Below are 22445 nucleotides of genomic sequence, written 5' to 3' on the forward strand. Positions count from 1 at the left end.
AAATGAGTATGACACAGAGACTGCTTGGGGCAAAAGCAATATCCAGGCAAAACTCTATCCAAGAAATTTCAAGAGATCCCTTTCAGTTGACATCCTAGAAAACTTCAGAAGTCGTACTTGAGGTGAACCTTGAAGGAGTAAAAAGATCTCCACAAGCAGAAATGAGGAAGCAAGTATTCTAGGAAGAGGGGACAATTTGAACAGATGCACAAAGATACAAGAAGATAGCCATTATTTGATGGGGTTAATTCAGTTAAATTATAGTCAATTTAGTGAAGAAATTTCCATTCAACTATTTGACTTATCATTTCATTTCAGAAGGTGGCTATGGAAGGCATTGGATTAGGAGCAGTTTAGGGAAGATAGTAGCTGAAGATGATCATGATGGGGGGGATAGAATCTCCCTCAGGTCTCCTATAAGCCCACTCCTGGGGCACACCATTATGGCTGGTTTTTTTTTTTCCTTAGATGTGCCCTAGCTCCACTAGAGCTGGAATGAGCTGAAGCAGCACTCTGTATAATCCAGATCACATTTTTTCCCTTCATCTATCCAAGACATAACTTGACTGAAGTGATCAGGACTGTGGTCCATGGTGACAATATTTTCAGGGTGATGACAAATCTTTAAATCCTTAAACACATGGAAATTACCTCTATGTGCTAGGCACTGTTCTAAGAGTTTTATAATTATCTCATTTGATCTTCACACAGCTCTGGGAAATAGGTGTTCTTATCATTCCCATTTTGCAGATTAGGAAGTTAATATATATAGAAGTTGAGCAACTTGCTCAATTACACAGCTAGGAAGTATCAGAGGCTGTATTTGAACTCAGGTCTTTATGACTGCAGGCTTAGTGCTCTAGCCGCTGGACCACCTAGCTGCTAATGAGTTTAGGTATATAATTAAAAGCTACCAGATGGCTCACTTCTTCCTCCAATGAACTTCCCATTGGTATTTCTTATCCCACTTTACTTGCTTCATCTTAAAGCTGTTTTAAAGAATCCCAGAGTTGGCACTACCATCCCAACTATAGATGAATTGAGGGCTCTTCAACCCAACCACAAAATTGCTAATTATTTCTTTGTCCCTGGATTATTACCAAGAGATTACTGCTGAATATCCTGCCTTTCCTTGCCTCCTTAACCTTTCTGAAAACCTCCCCTTTAGAGACAGCATCATCAATGGATAAGAGAGGGAAGGCAATCTGTGTCCTAATTGTTCCCCCGCTTCCTTCTGGCTGGTATTTTCTCAGCTCCTGACCTTCCTTCCCTCTAATGAGTCTCATCCCTCCACTAGAACAGCTGAGAATTATGTTCACTACCCACAAGCAGGGATGCCACGCAAGCCACAACCTTGAATTTTTCAATGGGCAGAACACAGAAATTGTTTACTGGATGATATCACAATAGTCATTTTTCTTTTTCTCTGTGGGAATCATATATGGGCTTCTCCTTGGCTGAGTCAGGCTGGGAGTCCTATTTCCCATGGGAACCTCCTCTGTTTCCTTTCTCCAAATAGTATGATGTTGAATTTTGGGATTTTCTGGTTTTCTTGTTTTACAGAGTAAAACTTAGCAGTCTTCTAGTTCAACCATTTCATTTTACAAAGGTGGAAACTGGCCAAAAGAGTTTAGGTGGTAGATATTAAGTTGCTAAATCAGTAATTGAACCCAAGTTCTAGGACTTTTAAATGCAGAATCCTTTAGCTTTCTTAAAGGGAGTGGTTGAGAAACAGAAATGCAACCATTATAAACATTAGGTACCCATAAAAGATGTTTCCCTCCTCACTCACTCAGGATTCATGGCAATGGTCATTCAGTTCATGATGGGTTAGAACTGGCCCATTTTCTTTTCTTTTTTTTAATTATAGCTTTTTATTTACAAGATATGTGCATGGGTAATTTTATGGCATTGACAATTGCCAAACCTTTTGTTCCAATTTTTCCCCTGCTTCTCCCCACCCCCTCCCCCAGATGGCAGGTTGAACAATACATGTTAAATATGTTAAAGTATGAATTAAATACAATATATGCATATATGTCCAAACAGTAATTTTGCTGTACAAAAAACAATCAGACTTGGAAATAGTGTACAATTAGCCTGTGAAGGAAATCAAAAATACAAGAGGACAAAAATAGAGGGATTGGGAATATGTAGTGGTCCACAGTCATCTCCCAGAGTTTTTTCCCTGGGTGTAGCTGGTTCAATTCATTACTGCTCTATTGGAACTGATTTGGTTCATCTCATTGTTGAAGAGGGCCAAATCCATCAGAATTGATCATCATATAGTATTATTTTATTTCACTCAGCATCAGTTCATGTAAGTTTCTCCAGGCCTTTCTGAAATCAACCTGTTGGTCATTTCTTACAGAATAATAATATTACATAATATTCATATGCCACAATTTATTCAGCCATTCTTTAATTGATGGGCATCCACTCAGTTTTCAGTTTCTGGCCACTACAAAGAGGGCTGCCACAAACATTCTTGTACACACAGGTCTCTTTCCCTTCTTTAAAGGGAACTTAGTACTAACACTGCTGGATCAAAGGGTATGCACAGTTTGATAACTTTTTGGGCATAGTTCCAAATCACTCTCCAGAATGGCTGGATGTTCACAATTCTACCAACAATGTATGTGTCCCTGTTTTCCTAGATCCCCTCCAACATTGAGCATTATTTTTCCCTGTCATTCTAGCTAATCTGATAGATGTGTAGTGGTATCTCAGAGTTGTCTTTATTTGCATTTCTCTCATTAATAATGACTTGGAGCATCTTTTCATATGGCTAGAAATAGTTTCAATTTCTTCATCTGAGAATTGTCTGTTCATATCCTTTTACCATTTATCAATTGGAGAATGGCTTGATTTCTTATAAATTAGACTCAATTCTCTATATATTTTGGAAATGAGGCCTTTATCAGAACCTTTGACTATAAAAATGTTTTCCCAGTTTATTGCTTCCCTTCTAATCTTATCAGCATTAGTTTTGTTTGTACAAAAACTTTTCAATTTGATATAATCAAAATTTTCTATTTTGTAATCAATAATGATCTCTAGTTCTTCTTTGGTCATAAATTCATTCATCTTCCACAGGTCTGAGAGCTAAACTATCCTATGTTCCTCTAATTATTTATAATCTAATTCTTTATGCCTAGGTCATGAACCCATTTTGACCTGATTTTGGTGTAAGGTGTTAAGTGTGGGTCAATACCTAGTTTCTGCCATACTAATTTCCAATTTTCCCAGCAATTTTTGTCAAACATTGAGTTCTTATACCAAAATCTGGGGTCTTTGGGTTTGTCAAACACTAGATTATTAAAGTTATTGATTATTTTGTCCTTTGAAACCTAACCTATTCCACTGATCAACTTGTCTATTTCTTAGCCAATACCAAATGATTTTGGTAACCGCTGCTTTATAACATAATTTTAGATCTGGAACAGCTAGGCCATCTTCATTTTTTTTCATTAATTCCCTTGAAATTCTTGACCTTTTGTTTTTCCACATGAGCTTTGTTGTTATTTTTTCTAGGTCATTAAAATAGTTTTTTGGGAGTCTGATTGGTATAGCGCTAAATAAATAGATTAGTTTAGGTAGTATTGTCATCGTTATTATATTTGCTCACCCTATCCAAGAGCATTTAATATTTTTTCAATTGGTTAATTGGTTAGATAAGACTTAATTTGTGTAGAAAGTGTTTTGTAGTTTTGCTCATATAGTTTCTAATTTTCCCTTGATTTCCCTTCCCTTCCTAAATATGTTATACTATCAGTAGTTACTTTAAATGGAATTTCTCTTTGTAGCTCTAACTGTTGGATTTTGTTAGTGATATATAAGAATGCTTATGATTTATGTGGATTTATTTTGTATCCTGCAACTTTGCTAAAGGTGTGGATTATTTCTAATAGCTTTTTAGTAGAATCTCTGAGGTTCTCTAAGTATATCATCATATCATCAGCAAAGAGTGATAATTTGATTTCCTCATTACCTACTCTAATTCCTTTAATCTCTTTAGTACTGTCCCATTTTCTAAGGCTGCTTAGGTAAGCTATCACATCAGCCTAGGATATGACTTGTATGAAAGGACCCATTTGGAAGTACATTAGGGCTACTTATTAAAGAAAACAAGCTAGGGCTTTTCTGATTTTGTCTGTGACCAAGGGATTGAATAGAGATAGGAAGAGTTAAAATGAAACCAATGTCCTATCATGTCCTTTGGGCAAAGCTGGGAAAATAACCAATGGGAAAGAAAAGAGTAAAGAAGACCTTCATCCCAAGTTTGAGATAACAATGTTCACTTGCATTTAGATATCTGTGAAACACTTCTCACTACAACTATGAGATAAACAGTGTGAATATTATTAGCCCAATTGTATAAGGGAATAAACTTCAGCTCTGAGAAGTTAAATGATTTGACCAAAATCACATTTAACAAAGAAAGAAGTACATATTAAGCATTATTATATGCCAGACATACAAAAACAACAAATGAAACATTGCCTGTTCTCCATGGCCTTGCATTTTACTAGAGTAGGGAATTATTACTTAATCTGGGATCAATAATTTCTAGGAATATTTTTGGACTGTGGCAATATTGGTGTTTTCCTTTGCAATTTTATATATTTTCTTTTATGCACTTAAAATGTTATTCTGCAAATTGGTATATAGTCTGAGAAAGGGATTTATGACACAAAATGTTAAAATCTCTAAACGAAAAGAATAAGTGTCTATGGGTTCAAGCTCAGGCTTGCTAACTATAAATCCAGAATATTTTACATTAGACTACTTCTTTCTTCCATCAATCCAACCATTCACCCATCCATCTATCCAGTCAACAAGCATTTTGTTGTTATATTTTATTGTCCAGTCATTTCAGATTCTTTGTAAGTCCATTTATGGTTTTCTTGGTAACAATCTTGGAATGATTTACATATGAAGAAACTGAGGTAAATGGTTAAGTAACTTTCTTGGGTCACACAGCTGGATTTGACCTCAGGAAGAGGAATCTTTCTAACTTTATGTTTGGCACTGTATCTGCTATGCCACCTAGATGCATTTCTTAAGCACTTATTGTGTGCCAGGCACTGAGCTAAGAACTAGGAATAGGATATTGTAAAATCTGGTAAAGTAGTGAGGTTTCTAATAGCACACTACAGCATGCTAGATATTCATAGACTCAAACTGGAAAGATTAATATGGGAATATGGATTGAGAGGCTAATGTAAACAGTAATTTTTTTAAAAAAATCATCTTTTTCAGTGCTTTTCTTCTCTTCCCTTTGTTGATTTTCTTCAGTTTGTCCTATCTATACCTTCTTTATACATAGTTTTTGCATGTTGTCTCTCCCATTAGGCTACAAGTTTTTGGGGGGCAGGGACTGACTTTTGCTTTCTTCATATCACCAGTGCTTAAGCATGATATATGACATAGAATAGTGTTTGACAAATGCTTATTGACTGACTAATTGATAATTGACTTTAGGGTTTACAAAGCACTTTTCTCAAAACAATCCTGTGACATAAAGTAAAAATGACTGCCCTTATTTTCCATGTGGAAAAACTAAGAACTCTGAGATGTTGAATGACTTGCTTAAAGTCAATACTTACTAAAAATAATTAAGATTCTAGCCCAGATTATCTGTCTTTAAGACCAAAGAGTTATTTTCCCCACCATGCTAACATTACTAGACATTTAATAATGGAGTTTAGACTTGTACATAGTATTATTGAAAATAAAAAGGAAAGAGAGTCTGAAAGACATTTGAAGGAGAAAAACAGAATTTATTAATATTTACAGATCCAAGATACCTTTAAATTTTCAATCATAAGAGATTAGAAGAGGGGAAATTACTACTTGAGTAGAATGGAATGATGATTATGTTTTGGAAAAGTTGAATTGGATATAAATTCCCAGTGGATTTGTTGCAAGACTATTATAAATATAGTAGGCTTCTGTAGATCAAAGTCAAGGCTAGAAATGTAGAACAGAAAGGTAATAATAAATCATTCACAAGAGTTGGGGAATTCAGTGAAAGAGTGACTCGGCATCATAGAAAGAGAAGGTCAGAAGATCAAGAACAGAATCTTTGGGTAATTTCCCAATTGAATGGTAGAACAAAGAGAAGTCCTTAAAATAACCAAATGAAATCAAAAGTAAAAGCAAGAAGAATAGGGCTATTGGAAAGACATTATAAAAGAAGAAAATTTCAATGAGGGAAAAGTTAATGGTATAAAATACTAAAAAGATTTTGAGAAAAGGACACCATATTTGTCCACAAGAAAATTATTCGTGTCTTTTGAGAATCCACTTTGTAGAATGTAGGAATAGAAAGCATATCTGTAATGAGTTAGTAAAGAAGTGGATAGATAAAATATAAGAGTACAAATTAGAATTTCTAAAGAAAGAAAAGAGTGGTATGGCAGCTAGAAGAGATGGCAAGATCAAACAAAGTACTAAAGTAAGGGAGAGATGAGTACTTTAGTAGATAGCAGGGAAGGAGCTTGTAAAGAGAGAATAGATTAGAGAAAAAGTGATAACTACAGAATCAATATCCAAGAGGAAGTATGAAGAAATAAGTCAAGAGCCTAATCAGTTCCCTATTTATGCAGAGAATGTATTCCAAATATAAATTCCTTTTTTGGAAACTTTGTTACCAGAATGAGTAGACAACATGATGTAGACCAAAGGTCTTTTATCTATGGGTCTCATAACTGAATGTGGGAAGTCACAAAAAATGTAGCAACAGTAGAAAGTATCAAACATTCTGCCAGATTTTTTAAATTTCATAAAAATGTTAAAAATGTAAAAAAAAGACAATAAGCACATCTATCTTATTAGTATATAAACTTGCTTTTATTTTTAATGAATGGTAAAATTATGTTTACCAGAATGTTTATCAGAATATGTTTACCAGAATATTTTTATGAATAATTATCAGTAAATGTCTAGTTTGTATACCTATTTTATGTACTTATATACCCAGATTCATGTAAAAACTTCTTGATGTAAAGGGGTTGAGAGGAGAAAAAAAGTAAGAAGCCTTTTAATAAAGGAAAGGCTCCCCATTACTTCCCAGGGCTTCAACTGTCCCTTTCCTATATCAGAAGCCCATGGCTTTATGAAATCCAGTCTCTAATCTGTGCTATCATCCTCTACCAACTCATAAGAACTTAAAGGTCACCTTCACTAGGCTGCAATACTGGGATCAACTTTTCCAAAATTGATTTTGTTATTCCATTTCTTGTAAGTATAGTCATTTTCCTTCAGTCTCCCAGCAGGGGGTTTGAGATCTCCTGCTGCCTTAAGTAATCCCCATGACCTTGAAAGAGTCACTTACAATTTGGGTGGATATCCTGCTGAACCATGGGTCAATAAATATGGGTTCATCACCCTGCTCCAGACACTTACTAGCTGTGACCCAGATGAGTAGGGAAAGCACCCTTCTTTCCAGATCTTCCTCCTTTCTAGATCCATGCTCTTTAGTGCATATCAAATGATTATAGATCTAGAGATATTAGGGATCTCTGAGGACCAAAGTTTAATATACCCTCTTATTTTTCCAATGGAGTAAACTGTGGTCAAGGGAGGTTGGTGACTCATCCAAGATCAGAAAAGGTAGTAAAATTCAAAGGGAGAGTTTGGATCCAGATTCTCTTATTCCAGAGCTGGATTAGTTTTTCAGCAGACCATAAAAATGTATTCAATGAAGACAAACTTGGCTGATGGCAATAGTTTGACTTGGATTGTTTAAGATGAATAGAAATTGAGCAGAAACATTTTCCACCATCCTTAGTGTTGTACATTTTTGTTGATCTGAATGTGACATAAACTATTGCTACTCTACCTTTTTCACATCAGTTAGACTTTTAGAAACAGAAGAGAACTTATAATTCATTTAATCCCATTTCTTAATTTTGAAGATGAAAAACTGAGTCCTGAAGAGTCCATGTCACCAGTCCGAGGTCACCAAGACAGTGGCAGAGCTCAGGCTTGTCAATGTTTCTTACTTCTTTCTTTCTATAACAATGCTCTGGATGACTTATGAAGCTCAGTTTTTGTTTCTGTGTAAAACTCAACTAACTTTCATATAAAAAAACCTATTATTTCTGAATATTTGTTAATCCCTTGTGTAGGAAGAAGAATTCTTTTTGGAGAGAGAGAAACTGCTTCATCTGCTGCCAAAAGGCAGAACTGGGGCAGACATCTGGTGAGATACAGATGTGGCTAAGAGATGGGGTGATTGATTTCCACATATTCCATATGGTTGGGTTCAGTCCATCTCCAGGAAATGAGCAGGTGGAGTTGGAACATGGAGGGAGAGAGATGGAGTAACAAATTACTGAGAATGATTTTACCACCATAGTGTGAAACCTTGCAAACATTGTGGTTGATTTTTAATCTTTTCTATTTCTTTTTAAAACATTATTTGCAATATGCAAGATCTTTGAGAGAGGGAAGTATACTGGGAGAAATTCTGGTGATGGAAAAAATAAAATTTATCACAGAGAATGTCTGAGAGATGAGTAAAGTGATTCTCAAGCAGCATGGGTCACCAAGAGAGTTGACCAATGTGATATTGAAATGGCCTAAGTTTGCATGTATATCTTTTTTTGATCTTTGCAATATCCCTGTAGAGGAGATAAGGCAAGCATTATGGTCCCATTTTTATTATTATAGCTTTTTATTTACAAGATATATGCATGGGTAATTTTTCAGCATTGACATTGCCAAACCTTTTGTTCCAATTTTTCCCTCCTTCCCCCCACCCTCTCCCCCAGATGGCAGGTTGATATGGTCACATTTTGATAGATAAAAAACTTAGTTTTTGAGAAGTTCTGGTAGTTACTCATTGCCAGGTAGTTACACATTGAGACTAGAACCTAGGTCCTCTGAGGCCAACATCAATAATCTTTTTACTATTCCAAAAAGTTGCTCCATTCATTCTTTTATGGACTCCAAATCCCATAAAGTTAACCAATTCACAGGATGTTCCTGAGTGACAGAATTGGAAAACAAAACAAATCAAGAATCCAACACAATTAAACAACAAATGTTGTCAGTCACTAGAGACAATTCCCTTAGGACCAAGCAGCTGTGAATGCTCAAGAACTCATCATATCAATTAATGTTGCCAATAACCTATGTTCTGAATTCCCCCTATTGGACTGCTTCTTTCTAAAGAAAAAAAAAAACTTTTGCTAGCATTATACCCTGATGAGGAACACTGAAGCAGACATCCCTAGAGGTGCAAGCTCTACTGAATTTCTCAGATCCAATTTTACAAATGTGAAAGATAAGAGATACAATTTCCTAAAAATAATGCCTAGGTGACCAATATGTAGGTCACAGTTCTGAGTCAGGATGTGTTTACAATGGTACAATTCAAGTTCATTCTCGGTGTTCTGTTCAAGACTTAGTGCTCCCAACTCTGATTTAGTTTTTATTCTGGTCAATTAGCAAAAATGTAGTAGTCTGATCTTCATTACTCTCTTAAAGGGAGGACCAGCCCAAATCTTTACTGAGGGCAAATATGTAGCAGATTTGACTAACAGCGCATATATACACAAATAAGTAGCCAACATGGCTGGAATTCTTAGTGTATTCTGGATTACCTCCATAACATGACTTCAATGGTATGACTAATAGGCAACATATAAACAAACACAAATACACTTAAATACATGTATATATACATATATGTGTGTGGGTATATATGAACATGTATGTACATATCCTTATATATCATTAAGTAGCTAATGTGGCTGGCCTTCCTGATACTTCTTGAATTATTCCCATCAACTAGAGCTCCAATGGCATGCCTATGGAGAGGCAGTGAGCTCTAGTGAAAAGAGCAACAAACTTGGATGCAAAAACCTAGGCTGCTGAGGTACCTTTATTTATGTCTTTCTGTAAGCCATTCATTTTCTCCATAAAGCATTTATTGAGCACTTAATATATGCAACCACAATACATCAAGTGCTAGGATAGATTAAAAAAGAATTAAACAGGATCCTTTCTTGAAGGAAATCTCAGTCAAGTGGGTAAGATTCAATACCTTTTCAAATATATAGTAACAATGTAATAACTTTGTGGTTTTCCCTTGAAGTCTTTCTCTGACAACTCATGACTTCTTTTCCTTAAAAGATAGACCAGTGAGATAGAATAGATATACAATGTATATATCAGCAAATAAATATACTAAGCTTCTTTTTTGACAAGTGTAAAGACTTAAGATTTAGGATAAGAATTCATTATTTGGTTTAAAAAATGCTAGAAAAATTGGAAAGCAGTATGGCAGAAAGTAGGCATGGATCATCAATGTCTTTCACCATTTACTAAATTAAAGTCAAAATGGATACATGACCTAGATATCAAGAGAGATTTCATACACAAAAAAATTAGAAGAATGTGGAACTTATTACTTAATCACCTTACGGATAGGTAAACAACTTATGAACGATATAAAGAGCAAATGTAGGTGTAAAATGGATAATTTCAATCATATTAACACTGATCATGTGTTCCTGGAAGTAGGGAGGCAACAGAGATTGCAGAACAATTAGGAGGTGTGTATAGTGCAGAAATAGCCTCTTATAAGCAAGGCCAGAATCAAACAAACCAAAAAATAAAAACAGAGTGAAACAAAAACCCAAAGGAAGTTTTTGGATTCTCATGGGTTTTCATGTAAAAGATCCATTATTTTTTTTTTTTTCTGTTTGGCTTTAGAGACGTGAACCATGAACAAAAAGTAAGAGCTTCAGAAAGGCAGATTTAAGATTGATACAAGGAAAATTATATGAGCAATTAGGGCAAATAGGCTACTTCAGGAAATAATGTCTTCCCCTTCACTAGAAGCTTTTAAGTGAAGGTTGAATGGCAATTCTTTGGTCATATATTGGAGGACCTCATCTTCCTGATTCTCAGAGCATCACCTTGAAAATTACTTTTTATTATAATGTGTTTTACTTTGATCACTCTTTCAGAGCAAGACTTGTTATCTTTTAATCTATTCAGGGTTGTCAAGGAATCTAAAGTGATTGAGGAATCTTTTCCCTCCATCATTGATTTGGGATCATTGAGGTATTCACCTCATTTTAAGTGCCCAGTGACTGGTATCCCACTTCTATTTAGTCTCATTATATTAGGTGATTTTAAGTGGATATTTATTTCAAAGATATTACAAGAACATAATAACATTTTTCCCATCTGGGGGACATATTCCCCTCATCTACTACCTCAGTCTTGGAAGGATTAGGCTCATAGATTAGTTTAGATCTTACTTAAAGTAAGTCCTACTGACTTTATGTACAAACCAAAATGCTGAGTTCTGTTGGGTTGGCTGTAATAAGAGGACTGGTTTGTCTTTTATACCCACCCTATACTGGGATGGACATTGAATCTAAGACTTAGGATACTTAGCATTTAACTTTCACTGTTAATAGGAACTTGAGCCACCTTCAGTGAATCACTTAGTCCTTCTAGTTTAATTTCTCCCTGCTATGTAGAACAAGATGTAACTATGCCCAAAAGATTCTCTAGCTGTGTATGTCCTTGGATCCAGCAGTGTCTCTACTGGCCCAGTATCCCAAAGAGATCATAAAGGAGGGAAAGGAATATCCATGTGCAAAAATGTTTATAGCAGCCCTTTTTGTAGTGGCAAGAAACTGGAAATTGAATGCATGCCCATCAGTTGGAGAATGGCTGAATATGTTATGATATATAAGTGTTATGGAATATTATTGTTTCATAAGAAACAATCAGTGGAATGATTTTAGAGAGACCTGGAGAGATTTGCATGAATTGGTGCTAAGTAAAGTGAGTAGAACCAAGATATCATTATACACAGCAACAGCAAGATTATATGAAGATTAATTCTGATGGACTTGACTGTTTTCAACAGTGAAGTGATTCAGACCAGTTCAATGGACTTGTGATGGAGAGAGGTATCTGCACTCAGAGAGAGGACTATGGGGACTCAGTGTGGACCACAAAATTGTATCTTCACTTTTTGTTGTTTGTTTTCTTTTGTTTTCCTTCTCAATTTTTTTTCTTTTTGCTGATTTTTCTTGTACAGCATGGCAATTGTGGAAATATCATAGAATTGTTCATGTTTAATATATGATGGATTACTTTCCATCTAAGGGAAAAGGTGTGGATAAGGGAAGGAGAAAAAAATTTGGAACACAAGGTTTTGCAAGGGTGAATATTGAAAATTATCTATGTATGTGTTTTGAAAATAAAAGCTTTAAAAAGAGAGATAACAAATCTTGTTTTACCTCATAGCCTCAGAGACATAGCAATGATTAACCAGATCCCTCCAAGCTACTCAAGGAAAGAAGGGATAGAAATGAAATGTGCTCTTCTCGGCCATAAGTGAATTATCACTAGTTTATAGAGAAAAACAAAACTTGAAGTATCTCTACACTGAAATATGAAAACAATAATATCTTTAAGCTTCCTCCCAGAGTATTCATCTGGATAGATGCAGTGTCATCTGTAAATGATCATCCAGTAGGACCTAGGTCTTGTTCCAGAGGATTCTCTTATACCCAAGGCTAGAACCAAGGGCAGCAGTGTGGGCCACAAGAGGAATGGATGAATTTCTGCTGGGTTAGAAATAGAATCTAGAAATAGAAATTAGAAATAGAATAGAATCCCCCAGTAAGAGTTCCTACAGAGCAACCAGATGCCATTTGCTGTTAGGATTACTAAGTGAGAACTGAGGTTGTCTGGACAGTGACAAGGTGAGAATTCAGGTTTTCTGGACAATTACAAGGTGAGAACTCAGGTTGACTTGATAGAGGGGGCAAGCTCATTGGCTGGGGTGGTTCTTCCCAGAAGCCCTTGCATTATCCCACGCCCATTCTCTGGGAGAATAAAAGAGAGGACTCTCAGAGAAAGAAGAAGACTCTCTGCATTACATCAGGCCTGACGGGGCTCTCTGCAGGAAGGGAAGTCACTTCTAAGGACAAGAGTTAACAGCAACTGCCTGGAGACAACGGTTCGTTACAGGAAGAAGAATCTGTCTGAGAGATTTGAGTAGACACAGCAGATCTCTTCCCAGAGAGCGATCCAGCAGCTTCTGGAGACGACAGCTCGTTACATTTGGCGTCCACACGTGGGGCAAGGACTTTTGTTTATCCTGACAAGAGGAGCTAGACCAGACCTTCGCAATTTGGCGCCCGAACAGGGACAGACACGGTCCTGATTCCAGTGGAAAAGCTTCCAATCTAGATCTCAGTCTCTCTGACCCAGAACCGTGAGTAACGAGGAAACTTTGTTAAAGATTAAGTGAGCGTGCTAATAGATAAATAAGGAACTTAACTTGTTAAGGGATAAACCAGGAATCTCTTATAGCTGAAATGGGGCAGATGTTAGCTATATTCAATCCCTGGACCTCAGCCCCAGAAGCAACCTCAGCTCCATTCAGGAGTGGTTCTATAGAGAGTATAATCAAGATAATTGAGGAGCAGAGTTTACTTGTAACCTGGGTACAGATTGCTAAACTCTTGGCTGCATTAAGACGCACATCCCCTTGGTTCTTAGAGGAAGAAAAGATAGATGTAGATAAATGGAAGCTAGTGGGATATGAAATGAAAGAATTTCAAGCAAAAAATGGGCCTCGTTCAATTTCTGCAGAAGTATTTTATATCTACAACATAGTTCAATTAGCCTTAAACTATCAAGCAAGTTGTAGGAGAAGGAAAAGTTCTAAAAATGAACAGAGGAGGAAGTGTGAGGAAAAAAGGAAAGATCAAGATCTTTCCCTAGAGCAAGAGGATTTAAATGAGGAATTATGGTATGATTCTCTTGAAGAAGCTTCAACCCTGCCTAGAGAACAGATTATTGACAGGCCCACATCAACCCCACCTTCAGAGATGGAGGAAGAAAGAGGGGAAGAGGCAGAAACACAAACAGAATTGCCTGTGAAGAAGCCTAAGCCTATGACAAGATTAGAAAAAGCATTGGTTAAAGCTAAGAGAGAAGGACAGGATATAAGTGATTTTATACATGCATATCCTGTGATTGAAAATACTGACTCTGTAGGTAAAAAAAGGAGAAGATATGCACCTTTAGATTTGAATACAATTAAGGATTTGAAAAAAGGTTGTACCCTTTATGGGGCTACATCAGCTTATGTCAAAATGTTACTAGATGGTTTGTCTTATGAAGTCCTAACCCCGAATGATTGGAAATCCATAGCAAGGACATGTCTGGAACCTGGAGAAAATTTATTATGGCTTGCGGAATTTCATGAATTATGTAAAATTCAAGTCAGATGCAATTTGGAAATAGGAGTTAACACACAATTCACTTTTGAGCACTTGGCTGGTGAAGGTCGGTATGGAGAGAATTCAGAACAGACTGATTATACCATGACAATATATGAACAAATTGCTAAGGCTGCAATAAAAGCTTGGGGTGTCCTTCCTGGACAGAAAGATCGTGGAGAGGCTTTCACTAAAATACAGCAAGGTCCCAATGAACCTTTTGCAGATTTTGTGGGACGTTTGCAAACTGCTGTCAAAAGAACTATTGGAGAAAATGCAGCTACAGAAATAATGACCAGACATCTGGCTAAGGAAAATGCCAATGAGATTTGCAAAAGAATTATATGGGGATTAGACAAAGATGCTCCTTTAAAGGAGATCATAAGACGCTGTGCTACAGTGGGAACAAATGCTTTTTACACCCGGACAATGATGAATGTGGAAAGACAGGGTCCCTCCTGGCAAGGGACTTCTAGAGAAACTCGGAGATGTTTTCAATGTGGAAAAATTGGACATCTAAGAGCTCAGTGTAGATATGGAGATACAGTGAGAAGACAGGGTGAGAGAAGACCTAAAACCCCATGTCCAAAATGCAACAGAGGACTCCATTGGGCATCAGAGTGTAGAATAATTCAGGGAAATGGGATGAGGGGCCCAGGTCCAGGGCCCCAGGCAAAAAAGACTTGGGGCATGATGGCAGCTGATGTTACACCCAAAGAACCTTTAGAAGGCCAGGACTCTGATTTAATCAATCAGCAGAGAAGCAATCACATGGCAGAAAGGGATTACCCAATCAGTCAACCAAAAGGCAATCAGATTGCAAAAATGGATTACACTTGGGGAGAATACAGGCCTTTTAAACCAACAGGGCTGTGTCCAGTGCAAACAATTCCAATGTAATTGCCAGATGATGAGAAGAGATTTAGAAAGTGGTAAATAGAATGTAATTAGATAGGTTAACTTCCTGGGGGAGAGGGTTTGCTTGTATTTCTTCAGCAGGAGAAGGAATCAGATGGGTGCCAACGAGTCATATTCGCCTTGTCCATCAGAGAGAGACAGAAAAAGAGAAAGATCTCAAAATAAAGGAGAAGATCTAAGAAACATCTGACACTGAAAGAGCATGGATAATAAGAAGACTGTTAAAGAACTTTAAAAACCAGCAGGAATCATTGGACTTCCTCACACAAGATGAGACTAATGGACAATGGACTTATGGACATTTATAAATTTTCAATTTATGATTATGTTATATACTTCTAGCATGTGTTATGTTACTATGTTACTATATGCTTATGTAATTATCTGTAATACTTCCCATGTTTCAAGGTCATTTATGTAATTATCTGTAATACTTCCCATATTGATGGATTTATGTTTCAAGGTCATGACTGTCCTATGTTCTAAATCAAAAGAAAGGGGGAGATGTTAGGATTACTAAGTGAGAACTGAGGTTGTCTGGACAGTGACAAGGTGAGAATTCAGGTTTTCTGGACAATTACAAGGTGAGAACTCAGGTTGACTTGATAGAGGGGGCAAGCTCATTGGCTGGGGTGGTTCTTCCCAGAAGCCCTTGCATTATCCCACGCCCATTCTCTGGGAGAATAAAAGAGAGGACTCTCAGAGAAAGAAGAAGACTCTCTGCATTACATCAGGCCTGACGGGGCTCTCTGCAGGAAGGGAAGTCACTTCTAAGGACAAGAGTTAACAGCAACTGCCTGGAGACAACGGTTCGTTACAGGAAGAAGAATCTGTCTGAGAGATTTGAGTAGACACAGCAGATCTCTTCCCAGAGAGCGATCCAGCAGCTTCTGGAGACGACAGCTCGTTACAATTTGCTATTTATTTAATTAACTTTAATTAAGCTTTAATTAACAACAATAATAATTATTACTATAAAAGAGAAAAATAAAGAAGGGAAAAAAGGAAGAAGAGAAGAAAGATGAGAAGGAGAAAAAGACAAAGAAGAGGAAGATGAAAGAAAAAAGAAGATGATAAAGATGAAGGAAAGATATAATAAGAGAAAAAGGAGGAGGAGGAAGAGTATAAAAAGAAGATGCAAGTTAAGAAGAAGAAAGGAAAAAGAAGAAACAAAGGAAGGAAGGAAGGAAGAGAAAGAAAGGAAGACAAAAAAGAGGAGGAGGAGGAGGAAGAGGAAGAAGAAGAAGAAGAGGAGGAAGAAGAAGAAGAAGAAGAAGAAGAATGCTGGAACTCTATCTTTCCAGAAATCAGCAGGAGTCAGGATCACTAAACGTCTTTATTCTAGATCTTTACCATCCTCTCCAACGCCCAGTCACGAGTGCAAGTGAGCGTGAGTTCCACCACCCAAGTTTCTCTTGCTCCTCCCACACAAGTCACTTCCCTCTCTTTGTCTCACCAATCAAGTCAGCACAGAACAGCTGGGGAGGGTCAACCTTAAACAAGTTAATAGGGAACTGTCCAATTGGCAATTAGTCTCACGTGCTTCATCATCCAAGTGTATTGCTCAGTTCTAGCCCTTTACATCTCCCGCTTTCTTTTGTTTTAGACCACAGGAGGTCGCACCATCCCTGACTTTTCAGGGAGATGAGAACCCCAAAAAGGAGGTGATCACGCCCCCCCTGACTTCTCAGGAGGGGAGATGAAAGCACTAAAAAGGAGATAATCATGCCCTCCCTGACATCTCAGGAAGGGAGATGAGAAGCACCAAAGAGAAGTGGGGATTTGCTAGTGGGTTTCTGGATTGAAGGGCCTTATTAGAGACAAGTATGCACAAACCCATCAGCATGGGAGTTATTACACAAGCACATAGCAATAACACAGAGGCTATTAGTGGTGACTCTCCCCACAGTCAGTGCAGACTCGATGTGGTGTAACAAACAGGAATTGTACATGCAAATAGTGATATAACAAACAATATAAATCAACAAGGTATTGTAAGAGATTTCCAGAAGTCCTAGAAGGAGGGTATGTAAACACCAGACACACATACCCCTTCTTCAGCAACCAAGAGATAGTCCAAAACCAATCTATTGTCCATTGCTTCACTGTTAGGGAATCCAATGATCCCCACAAGTTTTTGAAATCCCACATCAGTATTTTTATATGTTAGGGAATCCAATGATCCCCACAAGTTTTTGAAGTCCCACATCAGTCTTTTTATATGTTAAGGAATCCAATGATCCCCACAAGATTTTGAAGTCCAGCAACAGTCTTAAGATGCCTCAGAGAATCCAATGATTCCTGAGGACTTTCAGTCCTACAATAGTCTTATGATGCCTCAGAGAATCCAATGATTCCTGAGGACTTTCAGTCCTACAATAGTCTTATGATGCCTCAGAGAATCCAATGATTCCTGAGGACTTTCAGTCCTACAATAGTCTTATGATGTCTCAGAGAATCCAATGATTCCTGAGGATTTCAGTCCTATAATAGTCTTATGTCTCAGAGAATCCAATGATTCCTGAGACTTTCAAGTCCTACAATAGTCTTATGATGTCTCAGAGAATCCAATGATTTTTGAGGATTTTCAAGTCCAACAGTTTTTGATGTCCATGGGTCAAACGCCATAACTGCCAGGTTCTTTCAGTGGGGGGCACAGTCAGCAACGGAACCACCCGATGTTTCTTGGGCCTTCTCCTTCGTTTCAAGGGTCTGCTCTGTCTCTCTCCGATGGACAAGGTGAATACGGCTCGTTGGCACCCATCTGATTCCTTCTCCATCTGTAGAGATACAAGCAAACCCTCTCCCCCAAGCAGTTAACCTATCTGGTCCCTTCCATTCACCACTTTCTGGGTCTCTCCACATCACTTGGCGATTATCTAAAGACAGTGGAGCTGCTCGCACTGGACACTGCCCTTCCGGTGAGTTATAAAACCTGTCTGCTGGAGCCAGTGCATCTTTGTCAAAAATTAGAAAATTAATGGTATAGAGAACTAAATTTAGAAGTTCTCTAGGGTTACCCGTGGCTCCCCCTTTCTTTTGTTTTTGGAGGAGTGTCTTAATATCTCTGTTTCTTCTCTCTACTATTGCCTGCCCTTGAGGATTAAAGGGTATGCCCGTAGTGTGTAAAATCTTATACTGTGCACAAAAGTGTGTAAAATGTTTAGATGTATATGCAGGTCCATTGTCTGTTTTTATTGCTTGTGGCACACCCATAATTGCAAATGCTTGTATAAGGAATTCAGTTACCACTCGCGCTGTCTCTTTTGCTGCTGGTATTGCAAATGTGAATCCTGAAAAGGTGTCTACCACGACATGGATAAAAGATAGACGACCAAAAGATTTATAATGGGTCACATCCATTTGCCAAATTTCATTAGGTCTCAAACCACGAGGGTTCTTCCCTGGAGGGAGTGTAGGAGCATGGAAAGGAAGGCAAGCTGTACAGGCTTTTACTATGCTCCTAGCTTCTTCTCTTGTTATTCCAAACTGCAAACGTAAAGCTCGGGCAGCCTGATGATATTTAGAATGAGACTCTTGTGCTTCTTGAAATAAAGGAGTACTAGCCAGCATGGTTAGAAGGCTATCTGCCTTTGAATTACCATCAAAAATAGGACCTGGAAGTCCACTATGGGAATGGACATGCAAAATATAAATCTTACCTGGATGCTTTCTCACTTGCTCTTGAAGCTCTTTAAAGAGCTGATATATATTGGAGGCTACAAATTTTATTTGGGCTGTGGCAATTCTTTGTACCACACCTACTGAATAGGCTGAATCAGATATTATATTTATGTCTCCCGGATAATAAGCAAGAGCTAGAATGATTGCATACAATTCATTCTGCTGAGTGGACTGAAAAGGAGTTCTGATTACTTTCTTTATAGTTAAGTCATGAGAATACACAGCGCAAATATTATGTTTGGATGCATAGAAACCTTTTCTTCAAGAATCCATTGCCAATTATGTAGCAGTCTGGTTATCTTTAATGGAGACCCGTGTGCAAAATTTGGAGCCATGGTTAATAAAATTTGCCACTCTGGGATGGTTTCGCAGCACACATTAACTTGTGCATTAGTATAAAAGGTATATATCTTGTCAGGTCTTGTCCCAGATAATTGTACTGCTCGTTTAATGGCCTTTAATAAAATTCTAGCCACAAGCACTGGGTAAGGAATAAGGCTTTGTTCTGGTTGTGCTGGGAGGTTCACCCACTCTATCACACTGTCTCCTTGATGAAGGACTGCTGTGGGGGCCTCTTGTGTAGCAAAAACTGATATTTCCAAGGGTTTTTGAGTGACTCTTTCAACCACATTGGATAAAGCCAATTCAACTTGTCTCAAAGCCTCTTGAGCTTCTTTTGTAAGCTGACGTGGTGAATTTAAAGCACTGTCTCCACTTAAAATGTCATATAATGGTTGCAATTGACAGGTAGTCAAGCCTAGCACGGGACGCATCCATTGGATATCTCCTATCAATTTCTGGAAGTCATTTAAGGTGTTTAGCTTCTCTGTTCTTAAGGAGAGTTTTTGTACTGTAAGCACCTTAGGATATACTTCATATCCTAAATATTGAAAAGGAGCATGTCTTTGAATCTTTTCTGAAGCTATGTGCAATTTATAATTCCTTAGTGTTTCTATGGTTTTTTGTAGACATGCTTCTAACATTTGTTCCTCAGGTGCACATCACAATATATCATCCATGTAATGTAATAACATTACTTTTGGAAATGCTTTTCTTACTGGACTAAGAGCAGCAGCAACATACATTTGACACATAGTAGGGCTGTTTTTCATTCCCTGTGGCAAAACTGTCCATTCATATCTTTTATAAGGCTCAGCTAAGTTAACCCTGGGCACTGAAAAGGCAAATCTTTTCATATCCTCCTTATCTAGAGGGATAGAATAGAAACAATCCTTAATGTCTATAACCCACAGAGGCCATTCTCTAGGCAACTGAGTAGGAGATGGAAGTCCAGGTTGAAGAGTTCCCATAGTTTCCATCTGTTCATTTACCTTTCTTAAATCAGTCAACATTCTCCATTTTCCAGATTTCTTTTTTACAACAAATACTGGGGAATTCCAAGGACTTAGAGAAGGTTGTAAGTGTCCTTGATCAAGTTGTTCCTGTACTATATCTAGTAAGGCCTGAATTTTATTGTTATCTAAGGGCCACTGTTTTATCCACACTGGTGTATCAGTTTTCCACTGGATAGGAACAGGTGAAAGTGTTGGCAGGCCTTCAACAGCAGCCCTGCCTAAAAAACCGCAGTACTCATTTTTAACCCTAATTGTTGTAAAATGTCTCTTCCCCACAGATTGATGGGGATTTTTTCAACTATAAAAGGAGTAAAAACTCCTGTTTCACCTTCATATACCCATCTTAAAGGGGTAGCACTAACTTCAGCTGCTATTGATCCTCCTACCCCAGACATGTATGTGTCTGCCTTAGTCTTTGGCCAGTGGCTGGGCCAGTTGGCACCTCTAATGACTGTGCGATCTGCACCTGTGTCCACCAGTCCTTCTAATGCTATGCCATTTATATAGATGGTGAGCATAGGTCGGTCAGCTGTCACAGCTGCTGTCCAGTATATTCCTGGGTTTTTCTGCTTGGAGTCCGAACATGGGTGACTGTCACCAGGTTGCTTATTAGGAGTCTGTATCAATAAACCTGATGCTACTACTTCCCCTGGTTGATAAGTCACACATTGTCTCCCTGTGTTAGTGACTGGGATATTATCTACACATTCCCCAGTTTCCCACATCAGTGTATGAATGAACACTGTCTTGTAAGTACTCTCAGGAGGTGAAATGGTCAAGCCTACTGTGCCTGGAGGCAAGGGATCCATAGGTTGGAGAGGAACAGATTTCACCTCTCCAGGGGGTATCTCAATTGTCCCAGCTGCATACAACTCTATCCTCCCTAATTGTAGTCCCTTTCTCCCATCATGTTGCTTCCTGGCTGACTGATTGTGTAATCCCTTTCTCCCCTCAGATGGCTTCCTGGCTGATGGGTCATGTCTGGGTATTGGACTTGGAGGCACTCTCTGGGTGTGGCATTGGCTGCCATCATGCCCCAAGTGTTTTTTGCTTGGGGCCCTGGAGCTGGGCCCCTCATCCCGTTTCCCTGAATCAGTCTACACTCTGAGGCCCAATGGAGTCCTCTGTTGCATTTTGGACATGGGGTTTTGGGTCTTGTTCTCCCAGCCTGTCTTCTCACTCTGTCTCTATGCCAACATTGAGCTTTCAAATGGCCTACTTTACCGCATTGAAAGCATTGACGAGTCTCTCTGGAAACCCCTTGCCAAAAGGGATCCTGTCTCCCCATGTTGGGATCTTGGGAAGTCTGCACCATAGCCTGGCTATAAAAGGTATTTGTGCCCATTGTGGCACAGCGTCTTATGATCTCCTCTAAAGGAGCATCCTTACGTATAATCCTTCTACAAACCTCATTGGCATTGTCTCTAGCAAGTTGCCTCACCAAAGTGTCTGTTACTTCATTTTCACCATTTGCCTGTATGACAGCTGTCTGCAAACGTGCCACAAAATCAGCAAAAGGTTCATTTGGTCCCTGTACAATTTTTGTGTAGGTCTCACCTTTGTAGTTTTTACTGGGGAGAGAAGCCCATGCTTTGATAGCAGCAGCAGAAATTTGTTCAAATGCTGTTATGGAGTAATTAATCTGTACCAAAGCGTCTGCATAAGAACCTATACCTATTAGTAGGTCATAGGTGATGGAAGTATTAGCTGCACTTTGACTATTTTGTTGGGCTTGAATTCTACAGAGCTCAGTAAATTCAGAAAACCACAACAAATTTTGTCCAGGTTCTAAGCACACTTTTGCAATGACTTTCCAGTCACTAGGGGTTAAGGTTTCATAAGCCAAATTGTGTATTGACATTTTAACATAATCTGATGTAGCCCCAAAGACAGTGCAAGATTTTTTCAGGTTTTTAAGGACATCCATATTAAAAGGAGCATATCTTCTACTCTCTTGACCTGCAGAATTATGCTGTTGAATCACGGGAAAAATTTGAAGTTTGAAATCATTATCTACTTCTTTTCCATTTTCAATTGCTTCAATAAGCCCTCTTTCTAATCTAGTTACAGGAGTGGGCAGTTGTTGGGAGGGGGGGCTCTGTGTGGGAGGAGGGGGGGCGCTGATGAGGTCACCGCCCCTCCCACTACTCCTCCTCCCTCCGTCCCTGAAGGTGGAGTGGATGTGGGCTGATCAATAATCTGCTCTCTAGGTGGG

General features: G+C 38.2%; 1 protein-coding gene across 2 annotated transcripts in view; it reads left to right on the forward strand.

Moving 5' to 3' along the window:
* Positions 1 to 22445, forward strand: part of RGS4 (regulator of G protein signaling 4) — a 92497-nt gene that overhangs the window by 35609 nt on the left and 34443 nt on the right. The window lies entirely within an intron of this gene.

Source organism: Sminthopsis crassicaudata, chromosome 4 (genome assembly GCF_048593235.1).
Source record: "Sminthopsis crassicaudata isolate SCR6 chromosome 4, ASM4859323v1, whole genome shotgun sequence".
Taxonomy (NCBI): Eukaryota; Metazoa; Chordata; class Mammalia; order Dasyuromorphia; family Dasyuridae; genus Sminthopsis; species Sminthopsis crassicaudata.